Genomic DNA, 19026 nt, shown 5'->3' on the forward strand with positions numbered 1-19026 from the left:
GTGAGTGCTCGTGTGTGTGACACTCTAGGAAAAAGTGTATGTAACCGATGAGATGCATGATCTAGCTAGAGTTTGGCGAGTAAGAGGCAAACCCATAACCAAATCAATGCAAGCTGAGAGAGAGGTAGAGGAGGCATACATGTGCGATAAGCCCAAAAGGGTGATGTTTTAAACAAATGGCATGAGGATCCAGGTGAGCAAAAAAGAGGGGGTTAAGTGTGAGTAGAGTAGGTAGATGAGTCAGGAAGTTTGGTGCTTTATAAGAATTTGGAACATGCAAGCAGATAAGAGCATTAGCATGTGGTTTTAATGAGTGTTCGTACCTATATTCATAAGTAGAGAAATGGCTTTTGGCACGAAGAGGAGAAGATCCTCATGTCTAAAGTAAACAGATGAAACTGTTGAGGAAGTGCAAAATTTTAGAAGGCAAGCATGCATGTCATGCAATGCCCTTCGGCTTGTAGCTCAATGAACCCAACAACTTGTGTGTGTGTGTGTGTGTGTGTGGGCGCCCATAAGCAATTTGATAAACATGAACAATCATAAATGGCAAGTGTGAGTATGAGTCATAGAGCATACAAGGACTATCTGCCGATCATAAAGATCAACCAATGAATAAAAACCACTCTGGCCACTATCTGTTATCCAGATAATGTGTATGTGTATGACACCATCTGTTATCCAGATAATATGTGTGTAGCTGTTTTTACTTAAATAATAATACATAATTGAACTTTAACATTCAAAAGACAGATGGATTTAGAGAAAAAGTAATGATAAATACAAAAACAACTCAGTCTTAGAATTATCTTTGTAGAAAGCTTATGATAATGAAGCCTCATTCGAGTATAGACTGATATCAAAAGTACTTCCCCAGCAGTAGGAGCAAGTGTAATCATGTACAAAATTTTTCTTTAAGCCAAAAAATTCCAAGAAAAAATAGAGTCCTCACCTGCATCCATCCAAACAAGACAACACATATGTTAGCTTTGGATGTGTTTAATAGGTATCAATGGACTATATTAGTTGTTATCCATGTCCAACTTACAACTTTTCAACTTAAAACAAATTTCCAATTTTTTTTTTGGTCATTCCAGATTAGTTTGTAAGAAAGTTTTTTAAAGTTTGGTTCCTATTTGTTCAATTGATCTTTTAGACAAAATCTCTAACCAGGCAGTTACCAACATTTGTTTATTTTAAGCAAATAGATTTTGCTGCATTAGTAAGGCAAAAACATATTTTTAAAGTAAAAAATCTTTTAGTTGTCTCTTATCAACCCAAACATCTAGTTGGCAGAAAAGTTAGCAAACTTAGCCATGTTTATCCACCTCAAAAATATAAGTACTCTTGGGCCAACTTGGATCATTTTTCTCATGTTTAATATGTTACAAACTCATACCAATCCTTTCTTTTAGTGTATTGTACAACCTTTTGATCGAGGTGTCAAACTCTTTCAAAGAGAACACCAGCTCAATATCATCCCTTTCAAAGTTAAAAACGTGCAAGAGTTTTTTTTATAGAAAACTAAAAAAAACCACTTAATTAAAGCTTGTCCAAAAATTTAACGCAATAATTTTTGCGGATCTTCCAGCTGTTTACGCTATATGAGACGGAAGAAAGTTTCTCGGCAAAAACATTATTGCCCAAGTAGTCACAAACCTTTATACCACGCAATAATTTTTTAGATACAGAGTTTGGATTTTAAACACAAAAACCATTAGTAGTATAGGAGGTCTTACTAAATACTCGGTATCAAGGCAATGTTCAAGACTGTCAGAGTCCAAACAATGTGAAGGGTATCTTACTCAAGTATAGGTAGATTATTATAGATGCAAGTAATAAACCCAATAAAATTGTCAAAACATCCTACCAAGTTGCTCCATCATCTCAGCGCCTTTTACGGCCAGGAAACAACCAATACTTTTGATAAATTAAACATAATCAACCATACCAAGTGTTTAGCAGTCAAACTTTTATTGCCATTCATTGTCAAACTTAGCCACCCACAGAGTGGGCCTTACCAAGCTAGGCCAAAATGTTTACATAACGGTATACAAGCAAAGGTGCTCACATCACCTTTAGACCTACACTTACAAAGGAGAGATAACCATATTACCAAGAGCGATAATAAGTTAACCGCCCTGTGTGGGTTGCGCTACAAGCTCCATAACAACACAGTAGAGAATGATACACATAGTCCTCTCTTTTAGTTTACGCAAATCAAGCACACACAAGGCTAAGTGAGAGGCGGAATGCCCCCTCACCTCTTAAATAGAAGAAGGTTGATCACGAGTAATCATGGCGTGTAGCGAGCAGTATACTCCATCATTCCAAGCTTTGAGTAGGCAAGGTGCCATTTTTACTAGGGAAACAAAAGCAGCAGCCTCTGATGAGGCTCGATTCTGGAGAATAGAGTTACCTACACGCCATTAGCATGGCAGGGAAGAGATAATGTGTGTAGCACAACTGTAGAGCATGAGGCAAGCCTCATTAATCGCTACCAAATTAACTACCCACGTTTGTGGGTTTACTATTATAACTCCTTAGGGGTACCATCCTACGGTGGATATTTTTCAAGTGTAGCCCAGAAAATAGGCACTATTTTTATAATGATAGTTGTTCAGGTGTTATCAGCCTTAGTTATAGCATAAGTGGAAGTTTATAGAAAAAATGAAAGCAGTACGGGGGTGTTTTTATAAAGCAAGGTAGTATGTGAGTAAAACCTATGGTGTCATTTAGAACATAGTTGTTAGGTAATATATAGAGAAATAAGTACTTATGTGTGTGTATGTGTGGCCCTCCCCCATCCCAAGGGTAGGGTCTACATGGTGGGAAGCCAATCCTTGTCAAGGATACTCAAAATGAAAATAGAGGATAGGGATTCCAATTAAGAATTTGGAATGAGATAGAAAGCTCTCATCTACCAAGGGTAAAAACAAACTGTCATGTTTAAATGTGTGTGTGTGGCCCACCCCCATCCTTGAGGAGAGGATCCACATGGTGGGAGGTAGGGCCCACCATGTGGAACCCTACCCCCAACCAAATATGAACAATTTAGCGACAAGTCCAAATAATCAGTATGAAGTGTCCAAAGATGCATTTATCATATGGAAAGAGGTTGCCATTTTGGTAACAGTGGTTCCACTAGGGATAAATTATATAGGCATCATATTCCTAAAATAGTCATCCGATTAAGTATATTTTGTCACATTCAAAGAACTGCCAGTCTAAGGTAAAAGAACTATATGATATATGTGCTTGGCCAGATTAGGAGCCGTGGCCCCAACCCATCCCTTTAGATTAGGTGGGTCAAGTCAAAAAATTATAGTAGTTCTAGGCCCATTGTATGGTGCTAACCCAACCAAAGGCTAGCTAGAAACAAGTGTGTGTGTTTAAGAATGATATATCTAACAATAGCTTGATTTCACAAACTATTGAACCATACAAAGGGACTAGAGACCCGTCAAAATGTAAATAACCAAACCTTATGTATATATTAGATAACAAGTAGATAAAGTTATGACTACACTTGACATTTTAGACTTGATACTGACATATAGTGTATTACATGTTAATATCAAAGAGTGATATACAAGGGTTATCTATCATTAATAAAAATAATAACCGAATAGTGGATGATCTTCTGTTATTGCCACATTTGTCATTTGTAATCCCAAGGAAAGAATCTCTTACCTGCCACCATCCAAAAAATGCAAGTCCATCAGTACTGGCAATAATTGGAAAGACAAGTGCCAACAATTCCCTCCCCTTGTTATTGGGGTCAATAATTATAACAAAAACTAACAACTTAACACAGATCAAGTATTTGAGTCATATATTTGTATCCTACTTCCGAGAAGATCCGACAACATCTCCTTTGTAATTTGGATCAATTTTCAAACATTCGAGTCCAATGCCATCTCATTCGAGACCCTCACATGAGGATTAAGGCCCTTTTTTAAAAATCAATGGAGTGTTTTCAAAGTAAAATCTCGGGGGATTCACAATGGAAAACTTACCGCACCACGTAAGTGCAGGGGAGGGGTTTTTTTTTACAAGTTACATAAGCGTATAAGTTAGGGGCAGACCCCCAATAATTTATCTCTGAAGATAAAACATAAGGGAGGGGGGTATCATGTTTTTTTTTTTTTTTGGGGGGGGGGAAGACCTACCTGGGGTTGATTACTTGTAACGATTGGTCACCAATGTGCACTAGAACTCGGATGAATTTAGGGAAAGTTTTTTATCATGTCACACATCAAATTTTGCATCAAGCCGGTCATAGTTAGATAAGGGGTGATTTGGAGCAGGTCAAGGGTTGATTTACACCAACTTTGGATGGGTCAAAATTGGAGAGTAGCCAGATTGCAAGTTGATCGAGCACATAGTTTAAAAGTCAAACGAAGACACATTGAGGGTACATCTAGTTATCAACACAAGTGGTTGCTTACTACATTGCTAGCCATTATGCTACACACTCTTTGACTAGTTTTACTCCATTAGATCATGTGAGACCTAAATATATGTAAGATAGGAGTATGATAGTTTTCTTCATTGATTGTCGTATAAGCGTAGAAAGGGAGGCCATATTCCCTAATATGAGTCCTATATAGGGGTTTTATCAAAGTTGTCCGCTCGCAGGTAGCGTCCCGTTTTGTATATTGAGTGAATCCCTCGGGAGTAAAATACTAACACTAATTTCAAAAGTTATGCTTCTATTCAACAAAAAGAAGTGTTAAAGAGCAGTTCCTAGTACTGAATTTATTAAAATGAGTATACTTAGCTATAGTTATACACCTACCACCATAAACATGAAAATGGACGAGCAACAGCTTCAAAAAACCATTCTTTTTCACAAATTGCTGATTCTATTTCTTTGTCAATAAGTATATCTTCAACTATGGCAATGCCAAATTCTAGAGTTTTCAATCTCCTTGGTTTAGAAATATTATGGTGAACAAGCATGTGTGTATTAATTGAAAGTCTCTCTCATTAATAACACTCCTTCCAATTTTTTTATTTTTGTAAATTTATTTTGGGAGGGGGGGGGGGGGATGGGGGTTTTGATCCATAACCCTAGTCCTCACTTGATGTCAATTTTTCCTTCTCCTTTCATATCAATAAATGTGTATATGCATTATCGATATGGCATTTGTTATGTGAATTTTTCAAATTATTTGACACACAGGTTAGTCACTTAATTAATCACAATTCCCATCGCATAAATCCTATTCTCTGACACTATCTATCAACAAATACATTCATATTTGTGTGTAGAACGTCACAATCTACTTGGTAAACAAGAGGTAAAGGATGAATAGTGGAGTGGTTTGTGATTCATGTTGAGTTTGAGTTTCAAGTAGCATGGTGTCAAGGCACAAATTCAATGTGGTGACCAAGAAAGAAAGGTCAATTACAAAATTCCTGATGCAGTTTTGTTTCCCATATACCGGGTTCAATAATAGAGGGAGATGACAATTGACTTCTTTGTATGGAAATACTATCTCAGATTGCAAAGGACATTAATATATGAGTGACCTTCTATGACAAAGCCATAAACTCTTTTGATTGCATATCAATTTTATTACAAAGATAACGATCTTGTACTCAAGAAGGTAGTATGTCTTCACAAATATGACTCTATCTTGAGAGAACCACATGTTTCGTGTTGCAGCAAACCCTTAGCTTTTGACTAAATGGTCTAATTGTTCAATTGTTTAAATAACAAGGCTATTGGTGGTGGCCAATGATGAAATAACTCAATGGAGTAAGAAATTTCTTAGAGTCGCAGGCTCATAGCCCTAAATCTCTATGCAACACACAATGGAGTTGCCAAGGTATGGTATATATATGTATGAATATTTGACTATGGGAAAGATCAACCTAGGCCATATGATTTCAAAGAAAACAAGGTGAGGACTCACGATGGCCTGTTGGAAGGTAAGGGGGGAGGAAAGATTTATGCAAGAGGAAATGGCATAACCAATCTACCACACTTGGGTGATAGAAAGGTTATACCATTTTCCTCTTGAATAACAGGTCTTGAGTTCAACTCTCTTCGTCGGCTAGATCTCTAAGGTCTCTTGGGATAGTTTCCTACGACGTTAAAATTCTCTCTTCTTCTTCTTCTTCTCTCTCTCTCTCTCTCTCTCTCTCTCTCTCTCTCCACACACACTCACATGCACACACATATACATGGAACCTCTCTCTACTCTCTCCTTCTCGTTGATAAGTGCCCTTTTAATCTCTCTCTCTCTCTCTCTCTCTCTCTCACACACACACACACACACACACACACACACACGTATACACAAATACACAAGCATGTATGCACGTGTTGAAATTGACCTATCTACCATCCCAAAAGCTGATTTACACAAGAAGATGTACTCCTGCTAAATCTAATAGTGGGTTGTCCACAAAATTCCTCTCTTTGTCAACTCTCTCTCTCTCTCTCTCTCTCTCTCTCTCTCTCTCTCTCCGGTTACATACTTGAGTTGCATCGAGATCTACCCCATGGATGTCCGAGCTTTGTCATAAGCAGGCAAGCCCTCCTCTCTTTATAAAATATACTCAATGTTTGAGTTTTGTTAATGTCTTTGTCATGTGCATGTACATAGATACATGTACTCACTATATTAACCGATAAATTGAGAGAAGGGACACCAACATAGGTGCCCAATGCCAACAATTTTTCAAGCACTTTCAAAAAGGGTATAGAAGTGTCTCTTTATAGTTATTTTTAAAATTTTGAAAATACACTTGTTTGTTTTCAAAATACACGGATGCCGTTGTGACAAGGTACGATAAGTAAAAGTTTGTTAGTATAGTACACCTAATTTGTTCTTGGTAGCCTCTGGGAGAGAACAAATGTGTAATCTTCAGCACCTCAAGGCTCGGCTAAGCTTGAGGTCTTTTTGTAATTTCTTTGAGATTTAAATACATTCACTTACTATTGTGATTTTGGCCAATTTTTTTAATTTGAAAATACACTTTTACAAATTGTTAAGAGATATCAATATTGATCTTTAAAAAAACCCTTTGAAAAAACAAAGGCAATTTTATCTTTAAAGATTAAATTCTCATAAAACAATAAAATATCCACAACAATTGTCAATTTTTTTTGTTATGTGCACTTAAGCTGGACTATTTACTTTATGTAAAATAGAAAGCCTTTTGACTTTACATTTTCCAAAGTCTTTTTGCTATGTGTACTTAAATGGTTCAGTTGCTTTGTAAAGAAGAAAGAAGAAAGCCTTTGATTTTCAATTCCCAAAAGTCTTTTCATTTTTTGCAATGTTACCATTCACTTTTGCACTTTTACCCTAATGCTGCCTTAGTTTAAGCTTTCTATTCACAAGACTTTTGAATCCCTTAGGGACACTTGTCTCTCAAAGAAAGTGATGTAAGGAAACAAAAGGGACAACAAAGATATTTTATAAAGAACCTTGCTATGTGGTGCTCATCTAGCCAAAGAATCCAATGGTGTCAGTTTTGCAACAACTTTGTACACTTAACCCTATGGCCTTCCGCATGCTAAAAACTATGATAGCTAAAGCTCAAAGATACAAGGTGATTGGAAACATACTCTATTGAGTGGATGTTGATTACACTTTAAGATTGTGTGTGCGAGAATCAAAGTATCTAAAAGTTCTCTTTTGTGCTCAAGTGTGTGTAGGAGGAGATGCAAGCTTAATAACCCAGTCTAAACTTTTGTGGCCGACATTATTAGTGGAGACCAATGAGCTTAGAATAGGTGTGACATATGTAAAAAGTCAAGAATTTGACAATGTATATTTTTGTGCAATTGAGACCCATAATAAGTACAAGGATACTTGCCAAATGGGGATTGTATTTTATAGGACCTTTGCTAAATAAGATAATTGTAAAGAACCATTTATAGGTATTGATGAATGTTTCCAAAAAAGATGAGCATAATAAGTCGGAGGGCAATTGAAGTAGAATCCCAAAAATCTGCATTAATTAAGGATCAATTGTATAACTTGGGACATGATCAACATCTTCACCTCTATGCAAACAAAAATGAATATCTTTCTATATTAGAGCAAGCCCATGCATGATTGGCTAGAAAACATAACCGTACGATTGATAATGACAATGGGAATTTGATGGCCTACACTAAATTCTAATGTAAAGGAGTATTTTAAAAAATGCGACATTTGTCAAAGAGCACGAATATTATAGAGAAGAGATTTTATGCTTTTAGTAACTATTAGGCGTGCCTAATAGCAATATGCACTCTTGCTCTTATATGATAGTTATTTAGGTATTGTAGTTGGCTTGGGTGAAGTTTGGTTGAGTTTAGATTGCAAATGTGAGTGTTAGGCTCAAAAACAGGTCTCTTTTTTTGGCTATTTGGCTGGTTGAGTGATAACTTGATGTGCAATTAGCCAATCAAGTTGAAACTTGTTATGGGGTTGTAAAATAAGGTGTAGAAACTTTCTATGAAGAGAGTTTTGGCCAAAGTCCCCACTTTTGATACATTCTTATTTGGCGCACCTAATCACTGGGTATGCCAAATCTTATGTTGTTTTGGTCCATGTTGTTGCCATTGGTCCTTGAGGTCATAACATGGTATTCCATGCAATACGAGTCACATTTATAATAAATATTAAATGTGTACACAATTTTGGCTTTTTTAGAGGGTTTTGGCTTTTTCTATTATGACCTTCAGTGAATGTGTTGTGTTGGCAATATGCATAGTATAGGTGAAGGATCATGTGCACAAGCAGTGGAAGAATCAAATTGTGAAAAATGTGACATGACATCTTAGGCGTTGGTGCCGCTAAAGTTTGTCGACAATGGAAGCTGGAACAAGCAGGTGCGGGTATGCTAGCAGATTACGGCAAAGAGCTAGAGCATGTATAAAGATCCTAAGGAGACATGCAACAAAAGAGATGTATGCTTAATGTGGTTTTTTAGACCATACGGGCTCTAGAGAGGAACAATTATATTGCCAATGAATTCTAGCCTGAAAATGAAGATCTTGAGGTGCTGAGGAAGCAGGTCTAGACGGCTCATCAATCGGACACGAATGCCAAGATATAAGGCTTTGAAGTTTTGTCAGAGGCCGATTCTAGGCTAGTTTGCTTGCTTTCGAAAGCGTGCCATCAAAGGTTTCTTTGAGCTTTGTGAAATTTGCAAGGGTAGTGGACACTACATGGAGCTAGCAAGAAGAAGTGGCATGTCAATTGGAGCTATAGATGCCAAGATACGACCCGTTGAAGTCTGGTTCAGTTGGTCGTAGAGTAGTGCCAAATAAATTTCTCAGTTTTGATCGATTTGGTTAGGCGGCATGGCAATGTCAAAAGGCAACGGGTTTTGGGATTTTAAAGCCGGCAAGGTGAGATCTTAGGAGGATCTTTCGGCTTGGTGATTGGAATTACATGCAGGATATGGCAAGCAGTGGAAAAAATAAGAAAAAAGAGACTTTTTTTTGAAAATTTTTAGGGGGGTTTGGAGGTGAGATGCCGTGGGGTCGCCACCTGGCAAGGAAATATCCCACATGGCGGGTCAGGGGTTTGTAGCAAAGGGTATAAGGCCCCAAAAAGGGTGCCATTTGGAGTCATCAAAGTGTGGGTGGCTCTTGGGAGCTAGGAGCTATAGTGGCATCTTGTTGGCATTGTTCTGTGGTTGTGGGCAGCGTCGCCAGTCCTATGGCGACGTCATCCAATGATGGTGTTGTGGCGGCTGTCATCAACGGTGTGGAATGCAGGTGCTAATGTAGTTAGTGACCCTTGGGGGTTTGTTCACACACCCATAAGGGTGCCCATTTTTTTGAAGCATGTGAGGGAGGCCCCGCTAGTGCTAGTGCTAGTGAGGGTAGCCTTCCTGTGACAGTGTACAAGGGAAGAGACAGGGAGAGAGAGTTCAAGGCCCGGTCTAGGGGTGGCTTCACATGCAGAGAGAGGGAGAGAGAAGGAGTCAACGTGCCTACAAAGAGGTGTTTCACATGCAGCTGAGGATGGAAAGTCGACGAGGTGTCCGGGTCATGCAGTGTTTACCAAATGAGGTGTGCCATGTGTATGGAATATATGCAAAGTGCTATCCTGGGCTCTAGATGGGTTGCACGAGCAGATATAAACCAATTATTTTTCTTTTTTAAAGCTTTTGTAATCCCCTATAAAAGGGAGTTCCTATGAAATTGGAAAGGCTTTTTTTGCCATTTGGGTCTTTTTCTCGACCAACGAGGGTCTTTTTGGTGGACCAAGGAAGGCTTTTTGCATGTGGTTTTTTGCAAGAGCTGCCAGTCAGAGGCCGAGCCCAATGGGGCTATGTTGTTTGTGAGAGCTCGCCATTTTGGCGGTGCTTTGGTTTTAAGCAAGCTATGTATTTCAATATAGTGCCAATTCCCCTTTTCTTGTGTTGGTTTCCCCCCACCCCACTCTTTTTCATTTGGCTTTGTGGGTGTGTTAATGCCGTCAAAAGCTTGTGCCCTAAGACCATTGTGTGGCATCTAGGGCATGAAATTGAGGAGTTGTGTGAGTTGGGAGTGGTGAAACGAGTTGTTGGGGTGAAGTTGTGTTGTCTGATGGTCCTCTTGAGCAGGTGTGTTATGGTTGAGTGCAAGCAGTGGTTTGCCTATGAGAATTGTCAGGTTTTGAAGTTGAACTCTAGTGGATTGGAGAGTTGTGTATACCCTAGGCTATAGGGAGGCATTTTGTTGTGTTCTGGGTGTGTTCCCCTTTTCCCCTCTTCATCTTTTGGTGCCTCCACTAAGGAGCACATTGATGCTCCTAGTTGAAGTCAAAGTGGTGGTTTTTGTGATGCCAAAGGTGCGGCCTTTGAAGAGTAGGTGCTGCTTGAGATGGCATGGTTTGGTTTTCCCATTTTTGCTGTGGTTGAAGATACAAAACCTGGCTCATTACCCATCTTTAGTTAGAGCTCCCAGATTATTAGTTTTGACCACCAAAAACCTTGGCTAAGATATAAAAGCCAATTTTGTAAGTTAATTTTAGGTTCTGGATAATGAAATACATAGCGTGAGCTAACGGCACTCACTTCTCGCCTTCTCGCGCTTCCTACTCCCTCCCGAGTTGTCACATTACAGTCGCGTTTGTTGCATTGCAATCGCAGGTAAGAGCTCTACGCATTGATGTAAGCATTTCACAGTATTTCATAGCTTTTGGCATCGCCAACCCGCGGCCTAATTTCATCATAAGTAGGAATTACACTTCAAAATAAAAAACTAAGCATAGGCGGGGTATTGGGGCATCATTGCTAAGCATTTAGGTGCATTTTGGGTCGAAAACAACTAGGTTAAAAATCCAATGCATTTAAAACTCGTGATTTTTGCACTTGACCTAAAGTGGGATTTGAGACCATAAGCATGTGTTCTTAGGTCTTATAAACATGTCCTAGAAGTTTCATTACGTTTGGATGTCATTTGATGCTATAACGGATGTAATTTGTTTGTCAATGAACGATTGGCTTTTGGTGATTTCAGTCATTTGAGTGTAGCTTAAGTTAGATACAAATTGTTTGTTGTTTTTTGAGAGATTGACAACCTCTTATAGCCTCTATACACTAGTTGACTCAGCTTCGTCCCATGGATTGACAATTTAATCGTGGTTCTCGCTAGATCTGCAATAAGATAGGAGTGAAGTTAAACACTCGTCCCACATTTGGCGCCACTGTCGGGGATCGAAGAGACTTAAACTAGGGAAAAACACGAGCGTCTTGTGAAGTTATCCTTTAACTTCCTCTAGGATCTCCTAGAGTAAAAACCTTCTTTTTAGAAACCGCATAGCTTAAGATTGTCGCCTTTTACTATGTAGAGGTAGCTTGGAGGTAAGTTGTACTTGCTGAGTGCCTTTAGGATTGTAAGATTGTAGAATTAGATTAGGATTTTGAGAATGATTGATAGATGAGACAAGTCTTAAGATCAATGCTCAGAAAACCATAAAAAACAAGAAAACGAGTGTTTGTGGACACTTTCCACAAACCCATTGCATGAGAACCTAGGAGTAGGGTAAGTAGAATCCGAGGTGGATTTTAGAACATTGCTCTCTCTGAAAAAATCATTGTGAGTTGTTATTTGAAGTTGCAAAATTTCAAGTCTACGGTTAAAAATAGCACGAAAAGACTCCAAACCACTCAATCCGACTGGAGAGTATGCTTAAAAGTTGTATGAACCAGTGGGTAAGCTCAAGGACACATTGAGATAAAGATTTCAAGAGTTTGCAAAAACTCAGATTATTTACTTTTTCTTGTTTTTACTTGATTCATAGGCTTAAAATAACTCGTGAAAAGACTATCCATTGAAAAAGTGCAAAAAAAGATTCATTTTGGGCATAAAGTAAATAATCATGATTATTTACTTTCAGCTCAAATTTGACCAAGGTTGATACAAGTGACTCATTGCATGTGTACAAACAACTTTTGTAAAGGCACATAGGATTTGGATCATCAAACTGAAAAAAACTGGTAAAAACTAAAGTTTGTATTGACTTTTGAGAACTTGAGTATAAATTGGGGAAAAAAAATTCCAAACTTGATGAAATTTAATTCATAGGCTTATATTGATGTGATAGACATGAGTACATGCGCACTTGACCAAAAAGATGCAAAAAGTTACCATAAGTAAATAATTATGATAATTTACATCTGTCCTATTTTTCAACTTTTTTGACTAAGTTAGCATACCACTAGTTTTACCATGTTGTAATAAGCCCACAAACCAAATTTGGTAAGATTTGGATCATTGGATTAAAAATTGTGACCAAATTTGCAAAGTTAGCCCGCAGACAAAAAATTGATGACCATTTGACCAAAACTTGCCAAATTTGTTCAAACTTGTCCAGGGCTTCACAAGTCTATATGAACCTTAGATCTGGTCGTGTACTAGGAAATCAAAGCATACTTGGAGAAACATCCAATAGAGTATCCACTGAAGAAAGCGTGAATCAAGGCAACCCCTTGCACACTATTCTTGAAGAAGTCTCAGACACTTTTTTAAATTGAACATTTGAAATGTCATCCTACTCGACTCACTCAAAAACCGGAACGACAATGCGCTACAAGTATATACTCTCATTTTATAAGACTAATCACCATGGAGCTCAGATTTACCTAGACCCCAACGAAGAGTATGCTAGTCGCATTGATAACCATGGTATTGAGTTCGAAGAGGAGATCAAGGCAAACAAACAAGGAAAAACGTACATGGATAGAAACGGAACTCAGTATTTACAAGTCGAAAACCCTGACACAATAGACAAATGGGGTTTAGAAGTAATCACCATAATTCCAGATATGGAAGCAAAAGAAGGACCAACAACTTTAGAATTTGATCGTATGATTTGAAGCCTTTGAAACGGCTTATCCTAGGATTGGAGTCTATTGTTGGGAGGATAGAAACGTCAAAGATCGTTTGTGGACTTTGCATGCCAAATCAGGACAACTAACACCCATGAAGATCATCTATATCTTCAAGATCACGACAGCTAACACCCATGAAGATCATCTATATCTTCAAGATCAAAGATAAGGGATCAACAGACCTACCAACCTACCTGTTTAGGGATTTTTATAACAACAACTTTGTTATGATGACTCCTGAGGAGGTGGAACAAACCAAATGCCAAGGGTACTCCATAAGGGATTGGATATTGGACCAAGGACCAGAAAAGATTCCAAGAGATGAACACCGTGAGAGATCTTCTGAGAGTGATGTTAAGAAACCAGAAACCAGCTCATCACGAAGAAAACCGGGTGACAGTAAGGCCAGTCTAGGGCTCATGAGTCACTATTTCCAACATACTGGTTTGAAGGACTCAGAACAGGACCAACTGCCAGGAGACCGGGAGTTGAACCAAATAAACATGTTAGACCAGCTGATTTTTCGAAATGGGTTAGAAAATACAGTGGATTAGGGGATTCATATGACCACTTAGCAAGCTTTAAGCAAGTGCTAAGAGCAGAACGCATATTTGATTTCCATACTCATTTCAAGGGGTTTGGAATGACATTAGAAGGAAAAGCGTTAACATGGTTCCAAAACATTCCACCAAGGTCAGTCATGGACTTGAACACATTAGCTCAAGGATTTGTAGCTGCTTGTTCCAAAACGGGGATCAAACACAATACGGTAGCTCAAATCTACAGCTTTAAACAGAAACAATGTGAGTCTGTTAGGGATTGTGCAACTCGAATGAAACAATACATTGCCAAATGCCCAGGGCTAAAGATACCTACAAAAGAACGGTTAGTATCATTGTTTCTAGAGGGACTGTTGAACAAAGAACTTCATGCTATATTGTATATCAAGAAGCATACCACCCTAGAAGAGTGTGTGTCAGATGCTATTGACTTAGGAGACAATTGTGATATTTTCAACGAAGAATATGTCCCTAAGGATAACCACAGTGAGAAAACCCAACATGTGCTTACACTCCCGGATCTCCCAAAGCCATTTGAGGTCCAATGTGATGCTTGTGGTGATTGCCTTGGAGCTGTTTTGCTCAAGAAGGACACGCCATAGCCTATGAAAGTCGAAGACTCGACCCTATTGAGCAAGCCCTAGGCATATATGAAAAGGAACTCCTCAGAGTTCTACATGCCTTAGACTCGTGGAAGCACTATTTATTGGGGAATCCTTTCATTTTGCGGATGGATCACCAAAGTCTTAAGTACTTCATGACGCAGTTCAAGCTCTCCGACAAACAAATGAGGTGGGCAAATTTCCTTTTGCAATTTCATTTTCATATTGCTCACATTGCTGGCAAGCATAATCAAGTAGTTGATACACTCTCAAGACGGCCGAAAGTGAATGCAATTTCCATAGCAACTCACAATGATCTATCTTCTATGATAGAAGAGTACGCTATTGATCCCAATTTTAGAGATGTGATTTCAGCCCTTGCACTAGGGAAGAAAGAGGAACCATTTACTTTACAAGATGGTTATCTTCTCTATGGCAATAGACTATGCATGACTAACTAGCTACGTAAGAAAGTAATGTATGAATCTCATGCTCCTCCTTATGCAAGGCATAGAGGGATTAAATCTACCCTAAGAGGGATAGAAACATATTTCTATTGGCCTGCCATGAAAGCAAACATACAAGAGTATGTTTCTAAATGTGTGGTATGCCAAAAGACAAAGTTTGATAGAGGGAAGCAACCTGGATTGCTTCAATCTTTGCCAATCCCTAATTCACCATTGGAGAGCATATCCATGGATTTTATCTTTGGATTGCCTAAGTCTATCCATGGCAATACGGAAATATGGACGATAGTAGACAGGTTTAGCAAACAAGCTCATTTTATACCTGTCAAAAAGACTATCAAAGCCCATCAAATGGCAACCCTCTTCATATCACAAATTTTCAAGTACCATGCCTTGCCAATGTCCATAGTGTTAGATAGAGATCCTAGATTAACCAGTATTTTTTGCAAGGGTCTCTTTGATAATTTAGGGACAAGGCTAAACTTCTCTTTGGCCTATCACACCCTCAAACGGATGGCAAAAGTGAAATAGCTAACCTAACAATTCTTGATCTACTAAAAGCCTATGTAACGGAAGTAGATCAAATTTCCCAATGGGAGAAGTTCGTACCTTTAGTGGAGTATGCCTACAATAATGTTGTACATACCTCCACAAGAAAAGCACCTTTTGAGGTAATAGAGGGAAGATCAAAAAGTCCCCTGCTACTTAAGGTACACGGGAAGATCTTCGTTGCAGATGAGTATCTCAGAGCAAAGGCAAAAGGCTGTTTTTGCTGATAAGCACAGAAGAGCCCAAGCCTTTAAAGAAAATGATTGGGTCTTGCTTAAATTTCCCAAGTCTCTATTAAGGCATACGACAGGCAAGAATCCTATGGGACACCAAAAGTAGTATGCTAAGTTAGCAAAAAGGTACTATGGTCCCTTTCAGATTCTTAGACCAATCAATGAGATGGCCTATCAACTCAAGTTGCCCAATCATTGGCTCATATACAATGCTTTTCATGTGAGCCTACTAAAGCCTTACAAAGGAGAGCTGCCTCAAGAACCAACTACTGAAGACCCACCGGACATCGAGGACCAAGAAGAGGTGTTGCAGCCCGAGTCCATTCTAAGATTATCCGACGGTATCTTATTAAGTTTAAGAACTATCCTTTTGAAGATGCTAGATGGTTGCAAGGAATACAATTAAAGGATAACCTAAACCTTGTCAATGCTTACAATGCTTCCTTAGAGTAAGCAAACGTAAAAATGTTTAAAATGAACAAATTTTTTGTCTTATAAGACTCTCTTTTACTTTATTGTGCATAAATGTTAAGAAGTATGCATGCTTAGGATCAAGTTTGCGGAGACGACGTCTTTGAAACACCAAGTAGAGCCTGTCACTCTACTATGGAAGAGTGATAGGACTAATGCGCATACATGCTTGCGGCAGCTTGGGCTCTCCAGTGCCAAATGGATTAGTCATCCATTCTTGAACGATGTTGTAGGGTAAGATAGGGATCCTCTACCCAATAGAAAAAGGACTAATGACTATGCTTTATCTTCTCTACCCCATAGTCGAGGATGACTATGATTTCAAGAGAGAGGTAATGTCATAATAACTAATATCTAATTCTCCTAAATGATTTTCTCATGTTAAACTGATCATTTCATATGGGGAAGTACCAGGGGAGAAAAAGCTAGAATATTGGTTAATTTGGCGGCAGACAAGCCACAGTAGGGATCCAAAGGACGGAAAATAGGGATCCAAAGGGAGGGCCATCTGCAAAAGAACAATGTGCATAAATATGCTTCAAAGACCTTAGGGTTTAGGCCATTAAGACTTCCAAAATGCTAAGGTTCCCAAATTCAAAGGTAAAGTCCAAATGGTCAAGCTTAGCAGAATCGGATGCTTATGTGAGACCATAAAGTCTTCACATATCCCTAGATAGGAGGGGGCGAGCCTTTCTTGTAGGGGATGAGAGAGAAACACACACACACACACACACACTCTTTCAAGCTCCCTTTACACAAAGGGCATAGTGGAAATATGTCAGCTCCCTAGCCCAGTTGCCCCTAAGGTGCATTCAAATCCTATTGGTGGATGGCCATAGAGGTGGACCAATGAGAATTAGGCTAGAGTAAATTTAGTTTGATTCATTTAAAAACACTTGATAAAATAACCAATAGAAATTGAGCTCTCTAGAAGACTATTGGATAGTCTCCGAAGGGGTCCAATGAGCATTCAACAGCCCAATGGCTTGCCTAATTTCTATTGGCCAAAAGACTAAGGGGTCCAATGATTGCATTAATTAAATACCTAAAGCTCTCACAAAAGGGGAAAGGGGGACACATGTCACAAGGCTATCACTTATGCTTCTTAATTGTCATTGGCTAAGCTTGGCAGGGTCCAATGGGATGCTAGCAGAGCAGGTGCAATTAGCAAGAGGGGTCGACCAAGAGAGAGAGGGGGATGATTTTTGCAAGGCATTATCACACACACACACACACTCACACAATCTCATGTGTGGAGTAAAGAAGACTATCTCCTTCTCAAGCTTTAATGGAAAGCTCATCATCTACTCCAAGCTTGTGAAAAGGGAGGCCTACACCAACAGCTCTTGGTTTGTGATGCAAATCCAACCAAGAGCCAAGCTCTAGTGCATGCTCATCTCCTCTACCATGCTAATTACTAAGCTATTCTAAGCTATTATGAGTGATTATGTGAGGAGACATACTTATTTCTTGTAAGAATATTCCTTCTTCCTCTTGATCTACTCACATACCCCGCTAGCTCTCACCATCTTTGAAGGTGTGTGAGGTCTTGGGTCTGAGACTGTGAGGGAATTGAGGTTGTGTTTTACAAGTGTGATCTTGGTGCTTGAAGCTTCCATCTTCATTGCCCAACAAGTTATTGAAGGAACACAAAGTATTGTATTGTAAAATGTCTTCCTCGATGGGAGAAACCTATAATACAAAGCCTTTTGGAGGGGGGACCGCCGGCTCCCTGTAAATCCGATCCTTAATTGTTGTCAATAGCTTAATTTCTCTCTCTTTTTGAAGTATTGTTCATGCCTACCTAACTAGGTGTTATGCTTTTTGTTGCTCTCTCCATCCAAGCACTCTTGCTATGCTCATTAGGAAGCTATTCTAATAATGAAATTCTCACTATGTCTATGTTATTTTCCACTACACACAAGTTACTAGACCATGAAGTGTTATAGGCACTCATTACTCGTCCATCTTAGGCTCTAGGCCCTCAGTGGGAACCCAAGGTAGTACCACTCACGACCCACATATTGCATCTAGTGACTCTTCCTCTGAGTACGACGTCATGGAGGGTTACCCAATGCCTAAACCCGATAGCTCAAGCCAAGACATGCATGCCATGGGCCCACGGTTCCGGCCGAGCGTGCTTAGCCGCTTGAAGGAAACCTTTAGTAGAGCCACTCGCTCCAAACATGGAGCAAACAATGTAAATGATGGGGGTGGGGAAGGAAATTCACCATTTATGACCAATGTAGACCCCATGCTCCTAGAGAGTGTGCATGTGAATACTCCATTCACTGAACATCCTGACTCTTCAGAACTATTCCCCTCCGAGGTTATATTACCTGATGGTATAAGCCTTGCCAAAGTGCAAGAGGTTGAGCGATATATCATTGTGGTGGCGGCTAGGAAAAAGGAAATCAAGAGCTTACGTAGGGTAGAAAGCAAAGGAGAGAGTTAAAAGCGAAAGCCCCTATGTCAACATCCATGCAAGGCGAGCAATCAAGTGCTCCTAAATTAGAGACCACTAATGGTCAACCCATAGAGAGCCACATTGCATTTGTTCAAAGGACATCCCTAGCACCTCAATCTTAGATGGAGTGTTCCTAAATGAGAACTGGGAGTACAAACTACAAACAAAAACTCTAACCAACCTATACACAGGTCACACCTATCAAGTGGGTTGGTTAGATTCCTACAATCCACAACGGTTGCTACTAGTGTAGAGGATCAACAAGAAAGAGTTTGTGAGGTTGTCCATAGGGTTATTGAGCTAGAGAGACAGAACAAGGGGATCCACATACCTTCA

Source organism: Adiantum capillus-veneris, chromosome 22 (assembly GCF_014529385.1).
Source record: "Adiantum capillus-veneris isolate H3 chromosome 22, ASM1452938v2, whole genome shotgun sequence".
Taxonomy (NCBI): Eukaryota; Viridiplantae; Streptophyta; class Polypodiopsida; order Polypodiales; family Pteridaceae; genus Adiantum; species Adiantum capillus-veneris.